The sequence below is a fragment of the Megascapheus bottae genome, chromosome 11 (assembly GCF_031878675.1).
Source record: "Megascapheus bottae isolate mThoBot1 chromosome 11, mThoBot2.hap1, whole genome shotgun sequence".
NCBI lineage: Eukaryota > Metazoa > Chordata > Mammalia > Rodentia > Geomyidae > Megascapheus > Megascapheus bottae.
In genome coordinates, this window is record NC_143519.1 from 24,964,790 (window position 1) to 24,982,195 (window position 17,406).

At 39.4% G+C, this 17,406-nt stretch overlaps 1 protein-coding gene and 1 pseudogene across 5 annotated transcripts in view; both read left to right on the forward strand.

Annotated features, from left to right (window-relative positions):
• Nucleotides 1-17,406, forward strand: part of Klf12 (KLF transcription factor 12) — a 355,357-nt gene that overhangs the window by 133,943 nt on the left and 204,008 nt on the right. For 2 of the 5 annotated variants that reach the window (XM_090342038.1, XM_090342039.1), the window contains exon 3: nucleotides 7,114-7,245. The exons of the other annotated variants lie outside the window; for them this stretch is intronic. The gene's annotated coding sequence lies outside the window, so the exon portion shown is untranslated. The remainder of the gene's footprint in view (nucleotides 1-7,113; nucleotides 7,246-17,406) is intronic. 5 annotated transcript variants of the gene reach the window in all.
• LOC150056835 (U2 spliceosomal RNA) lies at nucleotides 5,580-5,746 on the forward strand (annotated as a pseudogene).

The window sequence follows — 17,406 nt, forward strand, 5'->3', positions numbered from 1 at the left end:
CATTTGATTTTAGGGTTGAGGACTTTTCAGTTTACTACTTTCTGTGAATCAGGATCAGACACAGCTGGTTTTCTCTTGGAGGAAATACAGTTCTTGAAGACACTGGATATACTGATGTTTGGCATGCATGCCCTTTCATTCTTAGACTGTTAACTATTCCTTTCCTGTTTGTGATCAGAATCAGCAACCACAGAATGAATATTTTATATTTTCTAGACATTGGAACACAGGAATTGTGTGCATTTCTTCTCTCAAATCTTTACTGTCTTAGGGATAGAGAGTAATTACTATAGCTTGATGTGCTTACTGCTGGCCTAGAAATCAAAATCCTCTATGTCTCCAGAGATTGTAGCACGTACCAGTATGCCTGGCTTATAATTCCTAGTTGTTTCTTTTTCTTTTTTTGGTTAGTCATGGGGCTTGAACCCTAGGCCTAGGCGCTGCCCCTGAACTCTTCAGCCCAAGGCTGCCTCTCTACACCTTAAGCCACAGCCCACTTTCAGTTTCCTAGTGATTAATTGGAGATAAAAGTATCATGGTCTTTTGTGCTCGGGCTGGTTTTGAACCGTGATGCTCAGGTCTTAGCCTCCTGAGTAGCTAGGATTATAGGCATGAGTCACCGTGCCAGGCAGCACTCTACTATTTGAGCCACAGCTCCACTTCAGATTTTTGAGTGGTTAATTGGAGATAAGAATCTCATGGGGACTTTTCTGCCTGGTTTTAAATCATGATCCTTAGAACTGAGCTTCCTGAGTAACTAGGATTATAGTCATGAGTTTTTGGCACCCAGTTTTTTTTTTTTTCATTTTAAATTGTAAGTTATTTGTAAATTGAACTGCTGATAGAGTTTAAGGTATATAAATCAGGAAACCAGAGATCAAGACACTTTACTTGTCAGTTCTATTGCTCAATTTTTTTTCCTGTGTATTAGTATTACCCACGTTTTATTGTAGAAAAGAGAATATGTAACTTTGGCTTCTAACCTGTGCCAACCAACATTTTTCAGGTTACGAAATACGGAGGGACTTTCACAAAGTTACACAATAGTTATCATAATATTGAGGAACTATTTTATGACATTTACTTGTGCTTCTCTTTGGGATCAAAAGATTCCAACAGAGAAGTTATAGTGGAGGTAGCACTTTGGAAAATACTGCGTAGGAGGATGGGAACTGATTCATTACAGGTGAAGAAGTAGTAATAAGCACAACTTACTTCTTTTTCTTCTTGCCAGTCCTGGGGCTTTGAGCACTGTCCTTGGGATTTCTCAAGGCTAGCACTCTATCATTGCAGCTGCCGCACAACTTCTGGCTTTTTCTATGTATATAGTAGCGAGAAATCAAATCTGGGTCTTCATGCATGCCAAACAAGCACTCTACCACTAGGCCAAACTCCCAGCCCGCACAACTGATTTTTGAAGAAGATAAATGATTGATTTATACTTATCATTTCTGTTGGTTCTATGCTCGAATTTCAGTGCATCTCTTAAGTACTTACCTGCCAGTTGGGATGACGATTGATCTCTAGCTTGTTTCTCAGTTGCCCTCAGTGGCATTGGTGTTTGAAGACTTTTGAACTATCAGATACTCAAGGTGGACCTCTCATGAATTTGTCATTCCCACACCCATCGCTAGCCAGTCAACTGCACACATCTTGGAGACAGGCAAAGAGACAAAAAGCTTAGGAATTTCTGTGTTAGAAGCCAGAGTGAGACTTGATACTCTTCTCTTTCCTTGTTCTAAAAACTTAACCAAGAGCTATTTATTTCATGTTCTTGCATGAGCAGCACACGTTGTTATAATGTAAGAGAGAATTTGTATCCCAGTGTTACTTTGCCTCTGTGAAACTGAGATTGGTCTTCTCAGGTAGTTTCAGATGTAAGGTTTACAGTGGAAGATAATGCTGGTTTTGAGAGAATAACAGCATCTTCCCTGATTTTCTTTTCAACTCGTCCAGAAAACATCTGTCTTAGAAATGTAGAATTTTGGTATTGAGTGGTGCTAAAAGAATTACAGCATTTACCTGTCTAGGCTAAGGAGGAAGAAAAGATTCATCAAAATGGAACTATTGGTACAGGAGGAACCATGATTATTTGACATTCATGTCTTTAAAATTCCTATTTAGAGCTGGGTGTGGTGGCTCAGGCCTGTAATCCTAGCTACTCAGGAGTCTGAGACCTGAGGATCACAGTTCAAAGCCAGCCCAGGCACTAAAAAGTCCATGAGACTCTTCAGTTAACCACTAGAAAACCAGAAGTGGTGCTGTGGCTCCTGGGGTAGGGTGTAACTTTGAGCTGAGGAGCTCAGAGACAGCACCCAGGCCCCAAGTTCAAGCCCCATGACCGACCAAAAAAAAAAAAAAAATCCTATTTAGCCATCTTTCTCATGGTGAACTTTGTTCTAATATTTAGGCCTTCATTTGTACTTTTACAGTGAATGTGTGTATAAGAAAGTAGCTAATGTTTTAAATTGAACAATAGTGAGATAATTAGAAAACGTTAAACATATTCACATTTGACTTTAATCTTTTAAGCTCCTTGGGTGGCTGATCTGGGCAACATATAGAGGCAAAGGGACGGAGGGAGGGTGAAAGAGAAGAAGGGAACAGAAGGAAGAAAAAACTCAAAAACAAAAAATGAAAAAAGTAAGAATCTGTTTCTTGTTCTTTTTTAAAAAAACATTTTCCTATGAGAAAAGTGTTCTAAACAAAAGAAAACCAAACTATAATCATACATGATAGATGAGAAAGAAAATTGAGATCCCAAGAAACAGGTAAGTCATCACTTTTACAAATGCTGAAAATTCCTTGTGTTAAAGTTACTTTTCTAATACCTAGTAGCTGAAAGGAAGGCCTGGTTTCTTGGATTAGCTATGTAGAAAATGTTAAGAGCAAGATTTTCCTAATTTAATTTTATACAGAAACAGAGATGTGGGCTCCAGTGGCTCATGCCTGTAATCCTAGCTACTCAGGAGGATGAGATCTGAGGATCACAGTTTAAAACCAGCCTGGGTATGAAAAGACCCTGAGACTCTTATCTCCAATTAATTGCTAGAACACCAGAAATAGTGCTGTGGTTCAACTGGTCAAGTGCTGGCCTTGAGCAGAAATGCTCAGCAACAGTGCATAGGCCCAGAGTCCAAGCCCCACGACCAACAGCAACAACAAAAAGAGATAGGGTCTAGTTCAGTCTTCTGCATCCAGTTTTACTAATTAATTTTAAGAGATGTATGTAGACTTCTGATACTTTCTTCATAATTGTAAATAACCATATAGGTGACCATTGCTGTGTGACATCTAGATTATCTTATCTATTTTGTGAAAGTCTCTTTTTGTGCCAATTTTTTTATTAAAGAATTTATTAACATTGATTTTTATATCATATTTCAAATGTCATGTTTAACAAGCAAGTATTCAAGAAGGGAATCTTTATATACAATTATTGGCACTTAGGTTTTAGAACATAATTAAAATTAAGCTGAGGATTTGTATGTCACAGATACATATTAATCTATGTAATAAAACATTGTTTATGGAGTATATAGTTCATCATAGATTTTTATGTCTATGTAGTTATGTTTATGTCTCCAAGACCATGTCCATAAACTTGCATGCCCAAATATTGAGTCCTTGCTCTTGTACTCTTTGGATCTAATATCCACATATTAAGGATACCATGCGCCTTTTGTTCCTATGGTCTTGACTTGTCTCACTCAAAGTGATTCACTCTAGCTTCATCCACTTCCCTGCAAATGCCATTATTTTATCTTGTCTGTTGGCTATGTAGAATTCCATTGTGTTTGTATCCATCATTTTTTTGTATCCATTCATCTGTAGTGGGGCATCTGTTTCCATTGCTTGGCTATTGTGAATAGCTGAGCAGGTGTCCTTATCATATTCCTGGGTTATGATGTTCAGAGTAGAAGCCCAGGAGTGGTATGGTGGGATCGTAAGAAAGGTCTATTTCAGTTCTTTAAGAAACCTCCACACTGCTTTCCAGAGTGGCTGAACTTGTTCACATTCCCACCAGCAGTGCAGTAGGGTTCCTCTTTCTCCACAACCCCACCAGCATTTGTCATTGTCTGTGTTCAGAATATTGGGCATTCTGATTGCGGTAAGGTGGTATCTTAGAGTTGTTTTTATTTGCTTTTTGTGCCAATTTTATGTCAGTTTAGTTATTGTGATTTTTAGTGTAATTTGAAATCAAGAAAAAAAAAGAACAAGATTTTCCTAAACCACTTTCCTGATCTACAGTAAGGCAGTCCTGGTAAAAATACTTGGATTTCCTGCTTAGGGCATTGTTCATTCTAATAGCAAGCATGATAAAAGTGCTTTTTTTTGTGCAAACAATATTGAATGTATTTATAAGTATTAGTATCAACAATTACATGTCTTTGCATCTTAGCAACAAGTTTTTTAAAAGTGTTACATGTGCCTTTGACAATTCTCTTTTTCTAAGCTTATGTTTATTTTTAAGTGTACAGTGAATGACAACAAAATATCCTTTTGAGTTAACTGTTCTGAAGATTTTCCTCTGCCCACTTTCTCACTTTCTCTTGCTCTTTTTTTTTTTGTCTGTCCCGTGCTTGAGTTCAGGGCCTACACACTGTCCTTGGACTTTCTCAAGGCTAGAGCTCTACCACTTGAGACTGAACACCACTTCCAGCTTTTTTCCTATGTATGTGGTACCAAGGAATTGAATCTGGGTCTTCATGCATGCTAGGCAAGCACTCTACCGCTAGGCCAAACTCCCGGCCTTCTTGCTCTTTTTATATTATAAATAATATATATCCTATTGTGCTATGATGAATTTAGTTTTCCTCTTGGCCATCTGACTCATTCTTTGTAAGATCAGTGTTTGGGACTATTCTTATTTATTTAATCAAAAGAATGAATCATTGTAGTTGAGAAAGGAGGGGTAAACATTTCTCTGAGTTACTTGATACATACAAAAATTTTAAAAAAAGTCATTAATCTCTATGTTACAAGGCATAGTGACAGAAAGAAACCCAATGTAAAAAGTCATTTTTCTAAGTATTTTTTTTAAAGTTTTTGTTTAGTTCTAGAAATGACTATTATTATAAAGTTAATGTTGGGGCGGGAGTTTGGCCTAGTGGTTAAAGTGCTTGCCTAGCGTGCACGAGGACCCAGGTTCGATTCCTTGGTACCACATACATAGAAAAAAAAAAAGCCAGAAGTGGTGCTGAGGCTGAGGCTCAAGTGGTAGAGCTCTAGCCTTGAGAAAGTCCAAGGACAATGCTCAGGCCCTGAGTTCAAGCCCAGGACTGGCAAAAATAAATAAATAAATAAATAAATAAAGTTAATGTTACCATCTTCTTGATTTGTATACTTTTCATTATACATAATTTTTACTCAAAAGGCAAACTCAAAGTTCAACAAAATAGACTGTCAAGAAGTGAGTACTCTAAAGGGATGTATTAGGGCCAAAAGATAAGGAGTAGATGAATGAGGCGGGGGGGGGGGGATATAGTCAAGAGTTCAATGTATATGTCTCAGAAGTAAGGAGAATGACAGAGGGGTGGGTAGGAAGGGGATGGATGAGGATGTTAAAAGGCAATTGAATCGCTTCTCAGCCTATTCGCTAAGATCAAGTGTAGTATCTGTTCTTACCAGTTTAAAAGGCAATTGACCGGGGTACATTTTATTAATTAATTGCTCTATTAAATGGCAGTTGCTTTGTGCAATGCTTAAAGAAAGTAATAAGACACAAAATTGTTATTTACTGTTTTGTTTGTTCTGGGATATGTGAAATAATATCGTACTGTTTATGTTTTTTTTTTTTGTACATATATATGTAGTGTTCCTACTGGGGCTTGAACTCAGAGTTTCAAGTTCTCTGCGTTGTTTTTTTCCTCACAGATGATATTCTACCATTTGAGCCATGCTTTCAGGATGGCATCTTGCTTTTTAATTGGAGATGGGGTAGGAGATAAAGAGAAGTTCATAGGGGGATTTAAAAAAAAAAGGTACATACTGCCAAAATAGGTAGATTATTTGCAAGTCAGAAATTTGCAAGTTGAGCATCTCTGTTGTTGAAATGGTCATTGTATCAGATTTGAAGTATTACAGCGACGTGTTTGTATCTGTTATAGTTATTCTTTTTAAGATATGTTCAGTGTTTCTACAGAAAAAAGTTAATTCTTGTTGCTTCAGAGGAAAAAAAATAAAAAATAAAACCTTAGCTTCATATATAAAAGAATGTACATTCAGCAACTCCTGACCTTTTCAATGTATGTGGTAGGGCCATGCTATTTTTTTTTCTTTAATTCCCATCTAAGAATTCGGTTGTTTTTAGTTATCTCTGGCTTCAAAACCATTTATCCACAGAGGGTAGGGAGAGCCTGGTGAGAGAAATTCTGTCACCTGCTACGTAACAACATTGCACTCATCAATGGACTTCATATGCAACGTGGTGTCCTATAGGCTTATAGTAGAGCTGAAAGACTTGCTGCCATGTGATATTGTAGCTTGTCCTAATGTTGTAATCCCATACTTGCATGTTTGTGACTATGTGTCAATAGGCTTACTGTCCTGGAAGCTTAACACACAGCATTATATAGAATGTATATTACCATAAATGGTATCAAATAACTGTATTACTGGAGTCTGTGTTTACTGTTTATTTTACTTCTACTTTGGTGTGTACTACTTCAGACATTTTTTTTCCCACTGTAAAATAGATTAAGCCAGGTACCGTGGTTCACTCATTGTTCTTGGTTCCACCCAGATGCTCTCACTAAGACTGTGTTTTCTCTCCCGTTGATTCTCATATGTTAACACTTGTTTTGACTTTTTTTTTTTTTGCCAGTCCTAAGTCTTAAACTCAGGGCTTGGCCACTGTTTTGGGGCTTTCCTCAAGGCTAGTGCTCTACCACTTGAGCCACAGAACCAGTTCAGCCCTTTTCTGTGTATATGGTACAAAGGAATTGAACCCAGGAATTTACACATGCTAGGCAAGCACTCTACCACTCGGCTACACTCTAGATTCCCCAGATGTTAACATTTCTGTTCCTAGGAAGGCTTAGATAACAAAGTAATTTAAACATAAAAAAGCACTTGTCAGAATTGATCTCTTTTGTCTTTGTACTCCAATAGTGATTGTATCACCACTGGTGACATTTTTAGCCACAAAATTGGCAGTTGAAGCCTGATGCTGGTGGCTCATGTCTGTAATCCTACCTACTCAGGAAGCTGATATCTGAAGATCCCAGTTTGAAGACAACTCAGGTAGGAAAGTCCTTGAGATTCTTATCTCCAGTTAAGTACAAAAGAGTCAGAAGGGAACTGTGGCTCAAGTAAGAGAACACCAACTTGGATGGAAAAAGCCAAGGGACACTGCCCAGGTCCTGAATTCAAGCCTCATTACTGGTACCAAAAGCAAACTAAAACACAAAACTCCACCAGTATGTGTTGTGTCATTTGTACTGCTTATGTCTGGTGATTAATTTATTGTCTCTAGTGTTCTTTTATTTCTCATGGCTATTGTACGTTACATATGCAGTACACACCTAGATGTGCAATCTAGGTGCAACACCTAGTTTTATATATTAAATTCTATGATATTTGTGTCATGGTGAAAACCAATATCCATTTTTCAGAACCTTTACCTGTGGTTAAACCACTGTCCAGGGTTTTGGGACTGTATATATCATTCTCCAACATATATCTGATCAAAAAATCCCTCCAACTTGATGGAGATTTTCTACGGAAAAAATGTAAGTTAAGCTGAAAGAGACCTAAAGGAGATTAGAAGTGAAAAGTTAGGAACTGTGGAAAGAGTCACTGATAACGAGGAGATCCTGATCAGGTGAAGGAACTGAGAAAAAGACTCACAACGTACAAGTGTTACAACAGTAAGTAGCTTTCAAAGAGCTTTACTGAAGAAACTGACATGCAGACACTGCATCTGAAAGAGCTGAATGGATCATCAAATGCATTGGATGGCTAATGAGGTAGGCCTACCAGATGAAGTTCTGGAATCTTGGCTCACATTGTAGAGAGAGAAAAAAAGTAGAAAATGTTCAGGAGAGTAAAGAAGACTTAGTTGAAGTCATAAAAAAAAGAGTTAGAAATGTAGCTTGGCCACTTTCGTGATTGTGGTAATGGAAAGCTCAGGTTTTTATGTACCAAGACATCTTTTTTTTTTTTTTTTTTTTTTTGGTATGTTTGTGGGTTATGGGACTTGAACTCTGGGCCTGGGCACTGTCCCTGAGCTTTCTGGTGATTAATTGGGTTTGAACTGTGATCCTCAGATCTTAGCCTCCTGAGTAGCCAGGATTACAGGGGTGAGCTGTAATTACAGGGGTGCTGGGAATTGAACCCAGGACCTTGTACATGAAATCTAATAACAGTCCTATAGATAAGAATTTCTAAACTTCTTTGACTATTTTTTTTTTTTGCCAGTCTTAGGCTTGAGCTCTACCACTTGAGCCTCAGCACCACTTCCGGCATTTTTCTATGTATGTGGTACTGAGGAATCGAACCCAGGTCTTTGTGCATGCTAGGCACTCTATCACTAGGCCAAACTGGTGGTCCCCATATTTGACTATTTCTTATTAAAATCTTCCTTTCCAACCTAGGTCCAATTCATTTCTTTCTCTCTTTCTCTCTCTCTTTCTTTCTTTCTTTCTTTCTTTCTTTCTTTTTCTCCTTCCTTCCTTCCTTCCTTCCTTCCTCCCTCCCTCCCTCCCTCCCTCTCTCTCTCCCTCCCCTCCCCTCCCTCCCCTCCCCTCCCTCCCTCCCTTCTTCCTTCCTTCCTTCCTTCCTTCCTTTCCTCTCTCTTCTTTCTTTTTTTCTCTCTCTCTCCCTCCCTCTTTCTTTCTCTCTCTTCCTTCCCTCTGCCCCTTCTTCCTTCCTTCCTTCCTTCCTTCCTTCCTTCCTTCCTTCCTTCCTTCCTCCCTCCCTCCCTCCCTCCCTCCCTCCCTCCCTCCTTCCCTCCCTTCCCCTTCCTTTTCCCCTTCCCCTTCCCTTTCCCCTTCCTTCTCTCTCTCCCCCCTCTCTTTCTCCCTCCCCTTCTCCCTCTCTCTCCCTCCCTCCCTCCCTCCCTTCCTCCCTCCCCCCCCTCTTGAACTTTGAGAACAGGCATTGTCCCTGAGCCCCTAGAGCCTCAGAGCCACTTCCAGTTTTCTGGTGATTAATTGGAGATGAGAGTCTCATGGACTTTTTAGTGTCAGGGCTGGCTTTGAATGGTGATCCTCAGATCTCAGCCTCCTGAGTAAGTAAGAGATCTTTTAAACTCAATTATCAATGTGTGTTTTCTCTATATTTTCTAACAGGCAACAAAATTTCTTGATTTATCTAAAAATTGACACTTATATTCACATCAAAATGCATGTTTCAATAATGGAAACTTGAAGCTTTTAAGCAGGAATATATAAAGCTACAGTGAACTTTAAGCTTCAAGATTTCCTCTGCTGATTTATGGCAAAATTAATAAATCTATTGATTAGCTGCTGGTGTGGAACCTTTGCTTGATCTTTCAAAAAAGAAACAATGAATGATACACTATGCTACACTGTGAATGATACTATTCCAGAGCAAGTGACGTTTTATTTATATTATATACAATATTGTATATTGTATCACTTTGGTATTAACTCAGTTTCTTTTTCTCATTACTTCTCAGTTTGAGTTTTTTCTTTTAATAACTTTTTTGGCCACTGTCAAATAATATTAAGAAAACAGTACAAGGCCCTCATTCTCTGAGCTATTTTATATTTAACCATATTTACCAGCTCCTTTTCTATTCTCAGGTCAGAATGACTTATTAATAAAGTAATTGGATCTCTCCCTCATAACTTTGAAGAAATGTAGAGGCGAGTAGTCTTTTTTCTATGCTAATGAATCATTTGATTAGTTTTATTAGTGACTAGTTCATTTTATGGGGGTCTCATGGATTTTACATTTTCTGACTTTTTGAATATTTAAGTATGTTTGTTTATGTAAAGGATGCTTTGTCTTGCAGTCTTCGTGTTGCACTAAAAATTAGTATGAAAGACCCCAAGTCAGAATCACAGGACTGCCATTCTAAGTTTTAGCTCATGCTTATAACCAGGTGTTCTGCTAACTAAGGAATTGGAGCCTGCAGGCCATAAAACTACTCCTTGACAATTGAATGAGAACTTCCTGTCAGTTCCCCCAGCTTGGGAAGCTCCCTAATCCTTATCTTATCTCATTCAACCACCTGATGGGTGTAAACCTGAGGTTTAGCCTATTCCCGTATTTTGATTGTTACTTAGCTTACTTTTGTGTTCTTTGGCTATTACCAAGTTCCAGGTAAGATCATGCTTGGAAACTATTTCTATGTTGACCACTTTGTACCAGGAGGTCATAGAATGGTCTGTAAGCATGTCTTGCTAATGCCCGTGCCTTTCATAACTGGGCAAAAACTTGTGTAAAGCCTAAACCTACCCTTTTCCCTTAGTAGTAAAAATGGATTGCAGCAAGAGCCCCTCACCCTCCAAAGCAAGAGCTCACATCTTGCTGAATACCAAGGATTGTTTCCTCATACCAGGGGCCAGAGATGTGCAACTTAGCACGAACACTATCTAAATGGTGATTGGTCAAATTGTATGGTTTGTTCTAAAATTATTGGCTGCCTGCGTGCAGACCTTGTAATGCTTTAAACTTATTGGCTAAAGAAGCGCGGGCTCTGCTGTAACGGAGTGTGTGGACCTATAAAAAACCAGCCCCAGGACAATTCGGGGCTCTCAGCCACTGACCCGAACCTTGCGGATCTCGAGGTCACTTGTACCTGGGAGCCCGAGCATGCCCGAATAAAACCCTCTTGCTCATTGCATCCAGTGGTCCGTGTGTGCGTCCTTGGGTGCGGGTCTCCGCGGCTCTTTCAAGTAGACATTGCACCTTTAGCAAGGAATGTTCTTAATAGAAGACAGATACCAGACTAAAATTTTTCCCTCTTCGTGGAACTGAACTTCCTTTTCCTGTTTGAACATTTTAAATTTCCTTTTCTTTTTTTCTTTAGGAAGAGTTCATGTAATTATTACTTGAAATATTTATCTAGTTTAAGTTCTTCAGGATCAGCAGTTTTTGAGTTTTCTTCATGGCTTTTATCTTTTTCTCTACACAATAAAAATCTTTTATTTTTCTCCCCTTTGCTGCAATTAATTTGAGTTTTCTTCTGCATTATCAATTTAAATTTTAACTGTTTCTGCATTTTTAGCCACCTAGCCTCATTTTTTTGCTGTTATTTTATATATTACTACTTAGTTGGCAAGTATTCTCATCTTTATTATATTGGTTGGCTGCAAAATCTTTTAAATGTTTCTTAGATTTCAATCTTGAGCACCTGCTTTCTGATCTTTTATTTTCTCCTCCAGGTTCTTCTATAATAGGAAGCTTTCTGTTCTGCATTGTGTTAATTTAAGGGATGGTTGAGTTTGCTTTCCTTCTCTTCAATTCATCTTTCCTTTTATGCTTCTTTCCTTTTTCCCTTTCTTTTTTTTTTTTCTTTCCTAGATTTTGTCCCAGGCTTTGAAGACTACATTTTGTTTTGTCTTGTTATCTTGGACAAATACTCTGAGTAATGAGTTGGCTAAGGCATAGTTCCCCTTTGAATACCTCAGAGGCTTGTCTATTTTCCCTTAGGAGATATCATTTGAGAATGCTTATTGTCTCTTCTCTGAGACTCAAGGTGAAGAATGGGAGCGGCTGTTCTTGGCAGTTGCTGGGCTGGATTCAGTTCAGGTCATGTTGATATCTTTGTCCATCTCCCCATTCTGGCCATGCTTGAACCACAGACCAACTTTACTTATAAAGATTGCACGTAGGCTCTTCATCTCCCACAGAAGCCATGAGGCTAGTCCTTAGGGAGCTGGGTGATAGTTGTTTCCTATAGTGGTTTTTCTCCTTTCCAACAGGAAACTTGTGCTCTGATTTTTTTTAACCTATGCTGGTATATGGGCTTCAACTCAGAGCCTCACATTCTTGCTTGATCACACTCCAACTGCTTCCTTTTTGATGGCTACTGTTCTGCAGGGATTGGTTTTGAACCATAATCCTCAAATTTCAGCCTCCTTAATAGCTTAGATTAACAGGCACCTGTTCCTGGCTCAGATGCTCACTTACTGAACGGAAGTGCTCTTCACAGAATAATTATTTTAAATTACCTTGGGGCTCATATCATCTTCAATGCTAAGTAGCAAATTCATTCTATGTTTTCTAAGGTACAGTATATTAAAAAAAAACAATAACGAAATGAGCTTGATGATTCCTCTTTCTGTGTGTTGTGATAACACTGTTTTCCTTTTGCTAACAGAAGCAAGTGCCTATATAAATGTCCTGTCCTTTAAAGTTACTCTCTTCTTAGACTTTCTGATTTTCTGTGAGTTTTACAATAGAGGGCCATAGCTTCATGAAACCATCTCCTGGTGGGCATGATCCTTTGTTGGTACTGAAATAAATCCAATTCTCACTTGGGAAAAACACACATCTTTACTATGGTCCTGGTGTGTCATTAAGTCTGTAGAGTGCAAAAGGGCAGCAGTGGGTCACGGTAGGACACAATTTCAGCCTGGGAGTGTGTCACCTTGTATTGATCTACTTGTTATTTGTTTCATTTATGTTTGAAGCTGCTTTGCAGCAGCTGTGATTACTGTGAACTCAGTTTGTGATAGAGCAGCTGATAAAGAAAGCTGAAATGCATAGTTAACCAAAAAACTCCTGTCATCCCTCATATCCAATTTATGATGTGGACACTTAAACCCAACAACTTTAGTACTCAATAGGATGGAGCATTGACATGATCTAGAAGGAAATTTATTGATTTATAAGATGTATTAAAATTGACGATCTCTAGACTGGAGATGAGGCTCAAGTGGTAGGACTTGCCTTGTAAATCATGAGGCCCCGAGTTTAAATCTTGGTATTTACAAAAAGAACTAAACAGTGGGGCTCAGTGATATAGTTCTTGCCTTGTAAGTGCAACATCCTGGGTTTGAGCCCCAGTACCAAAAAAAGGAAAAACAAAATAATTGTCTTCTCCTTGGGAAATAGAACTGTGGCCCAAAGTAGTAGAGCATTAGTCCTGAGTAACATAGTCATAGTTCAGCTTAGGTCCTGAATTGAAGCTCCATGACTGACCCCCCCCCCAAAAAAAAAAGAAAGAAAAAGAAAAGATAGGAAAAAATAAAATGAGCTGACATCTGTAATTCAAGACTGAGTTGTAGCTAGTCAGGAGTCTGAGAATTGAGGATCTTGGTTTGAAGCATACCAGACAGGAAAGTCTTATTGAAGTGGGTTGGGACCCCATTAAAGTCACAAACTCTGACTAATAGTAAAAAGTCTGAAGTTTATTGTGCTGACAGGCTGGGGCTAACTCAGGAGTAAGCAGTTCTGAATTAAAAAAAGTAAGGGGGGAGGGTAATACTTTTTTTTTGCCAGTCCTGGGCCTTGAGCTCGGTGCCTGAGCACTGTCCTTGAGCTTTCTCAAGGCTAGAGCTCTACCACTTGAGCCACAGCACCATTTCCTGCTTTTTCTATATATGTGGTACCGAGGAATCAAAACCGGTTTTTCATGAATGCTAGACAAGCACTTTTACCACTAGGCCAAACTCCTGGCCTGTACCCGGGGTTTATTGGAGATAAGAGTCTCAGGTCCTTTGTACCCCAGTTGGCTTTGAACCTTCTTCCTCAGATCTCAGCCTCCTAAGTAGCTAGGATTATAGGTGTGAGCCACCATGCTGGACTTTACTGGAATATTTTTAATCAACATCGATCAATGTTCAAGAGAAAATTGCTTTTTCTTTTCTTTTTTTGGTCTGTTGTGGGGCTTGAACTCTGGGCCTGAGTGTTGTCCCTGAGCTCCTCATCTTCAGCTTAAGGTCAGCGCTGTACCACTTCAGCCACAGCACCACTTTCAGTGTTCTGGTAGATAATTGGAGATAAGAGTCTCATGGACTTTCTTGCCTGGACTGACTTTGAACTGTGATCCTCAGATCTAAGCCTCCTGAGTAGCTAGGATTACAGGTGTGAGCTACCAGCACCAGGCTTCAAGAGGAATTTCTTACTGTTAATATTTCTTTTTCCTGATGGATTTTAATGCAAAATGAAATAATAGTCTTAAAATTTGTACATAATAATCATGTTTAAGAGGTCACTCTCACTTTCTATTTTCTGCATATGAAGGTTCTCCCTCATTTATTAAGATATTGCAGAAATCTAAAGCTTTCTTTGGCATTCATCACAATCGACCTGCCTTGCCATTTTGTTACTTTTTGGTTTCTGCCTCTTGGGCTCATTTAACAAACATTTAATGATTGCACAGCACCAAAAGTCTTATTGATTTGACCAGTTGCATTGTATATCCAGTGAGCTTCTGAGTAAAAATCATTTTTTGTTGTTGTTGGTGGTGGTTGTGAAGCTTGAACTCAGGGCCTGGACACTGTCCTTGAGCCTCTTTGTGCTTAAGGCTAGGGCTTTGCTTCTCGAGCCACAGTACCACTTCCATTTTTGAGTGGTTAATTGGAGATAAGAGTCTTCTGGGGACTTGTCTGCCTCAGCTGGCTTCAAACTACCATGATCCTCAGACCTCAGCCTTCTGACTTACTAGGATTAGAGGCGTGAACCATCTGCAGCCAGTTCCCAAATCATTTTTAACCAATGACCAAGCCCTGAGTTCAAGCCCCAGGACTGCTTAAAAAAAAAAAAAGGCATGTGTCTACTTTGAGCCTAAGGAGAAATCCTCAAGCAGGGGACTCAAAAGAGTCCACTTTATAGTTTGACACCTTAATAACTTTTCCTGTTTCAGAAGATATTATCATAGAGGTAGACTAGAAGTGGTGGTTTAAGCCAGATAATTTATATGTGCATTGCCTGCTGCCTGAGAGCCTGTATCTCCTTAGCATTGGGCCTGTTATGATTTATTACTGTTCTTCCGCTCCTTCACTAGAGTATTGGAGGGAGGTGAGGGGTGTCCGAAGTTCTGATTGGGGTTTGGTTGCTGTATTTATTTTTTTTAAGCAAGTTCATGTGGTTGGATTGCATTAAGACTTTTGCCCAAATATGGTTGTGAATGATTACTCAATAAAAGTCCCTGATAAATGACAAAGCAAAATCTTGAATTTGTATTAAATTTCATTTGCACACTTTCCTTTGGGATCTGCCTTTATGTATATACAGAGTTTTTTTGAGCAGCCTAAATGCTTTTTGTGCATATTAATTATGCCAAAGGATTTCATTGTGATGATGTTATACATGTATGCAATACACTTTGATTGTATTTACTCTGTTCCTTCCTCTTTTAAAACAACTATAAATGGCTTTAATTATATTTTCATCTGTGCATAATAAAGCACATCAATCCTATCTGCCACCATTCTTCACTATTTCTTGTCACTTCCCTACATTGGTTCCCATCCCAAAATAGAACATGTCCATTCTCCATCTTTTTTCACTCATGTAATTTTCCCCACTATGGTCTAGATTACGCATAAGAGAGAAAACGTGATATGTGGCTATATGTGCCTGATTTACTTGCATGACGATCTGTGTATATATTTTTGATGAACTTTCATGAAGATTTTTCATAGTGGCTATTCTACGTTAGTTTCCTGTCAGCAGGTTGTAATGCTTCCTTTCCATCCTATCCACCTTGCTAAGTTCTAATTAATGTTCTCATCTTTTGGAATTCTGTTTATTGTATTTAACATTTCTAATTCAGGACAATTTAACTTGAAAAGCCACTAACCAGTTTTCTGATTTTCTAGGATGCTTTTTTGGACTGAATTTTAATTTTTTTGTAACATGTAATTTTGTATGGAAAACATATCTCCATTCTTTTGCAGTTTACAGCCCTTGATTTAGCCCATGAAAAATGGTACTTGGACAATTCTGCACTGAGGAATGTTTTCCAAAGAAAAGGTGGGAGAGAATACACAAAGGATTATTTGGACTTGTCTGAGAGCCTAAGCATTTGAGTTAGCTGCAAGCATGCTCTTTGTTGCCTCATATTCCATCAGGATTTCTACATCTTCACAGGCTAGCTGCCAAGTTGTCCAACATTCTGGTATCTCTTGGAGTGGAGGTGGTTATGTGTGCGGAATGAGGAGGATGGAGTTTGGGGGGCACTAGAACACTTCAGTGGCAGCCACCTTTAAGACTGGCAGAAGTTGGCCTCACTTGCCTGGAGGCGTGTGGTACTGAAGAGCTTCCATGGTCTGTCCATCACGGCTTGAGGAAGTCCCTAAAGTCCTCTCTGACCATTGATTCCAGCCATTCAGAACTTCGGGTGGATAGGAGAAAGTCAAGATGCTACAGTTGAGCTCTACACTGTTGTTATTGTGCAAAGAAATGGCAAAAAAGTATTCAAGATAATCCTTTATAGGTTTATAAGTACATTACCACATTTTCTCATTTGATTTAAAAAAACATTACATTGATTAAGATGCATTGTACTCATCAAATGACTTATGAAATTAATTTTTTGTACAACTATGTAGTAATTAAAAAAAGGAGAAGGGGGGCACAGTGGTTCATGCCTGTAATCCTAGCTACTCGGGAGGTTGAGATCTGAGGACCAAGGTTCAAAGCCAGCCTGGGCACAAAAGGACATGAGATTCCTATTTCCAGTTAACCTCTAGAAAATGGAAGTGGGGCTTGGTCAAGGGTAGAGCTATAGCCTTAAGCTGTAGAGCTCAGGGACTACACTCAGGCCCAGTGGTAGAGTGGTAACCTTGACTGAATTGCTCAGGGACAGTGGGCCCAGGCCAAGTTCAAGTCCCACGAGCCCGCCCCCCCCCCCACACACACAAAGAAGAAGAAAATAAAAAGGAAACAACTACCGAAGGAGGAAAGGAAATAGGTATTAAATTGGAAGTGCTGCAGTGTTGCTGCTATGAAATTCTCTATCTCATAAGATTTTATCTCTGGACTCTCTTTGTGAATCACCAGAAATAAGGTCTGGCCTCAGTGTTATGGGGTCAAGAGGAGGGGATTCCACGTCCCGCCAGAGTCCACCACACAGAGACAGTCTCATATAAAAAGGTGAATTTATTGGGGAAGTAGATGCTGAACTGACCAGCCAGGGACACAGTGCAGACTCAGAAGCTGACACTGTGACCCCAAGCAACTCTCTCGCTGGGTTTTTAAGGGCAAAACCCATGCAGTTGAGCCTGGCCACCCAGATGGCCAATGGGATAGTTACATACGCAGAGGGACCATTGCCAGCTCTGGCCTTATGCAGGTAGCCAATAGGGTTACAGCCCAGTGTTTGAATTTACCTATCACCTTAGTTGGAGTTGGCGTGCAAATTGGGAAGGTCTCCACACAAAGCAGGCCCACCCCCACCCAAGCAGATATCCCTCCTCATGGGGGGGTGGGGAGAAGGTCAAGGTTGCTGGGCTGTACCATTGTTAACCTTCCACAATGGGG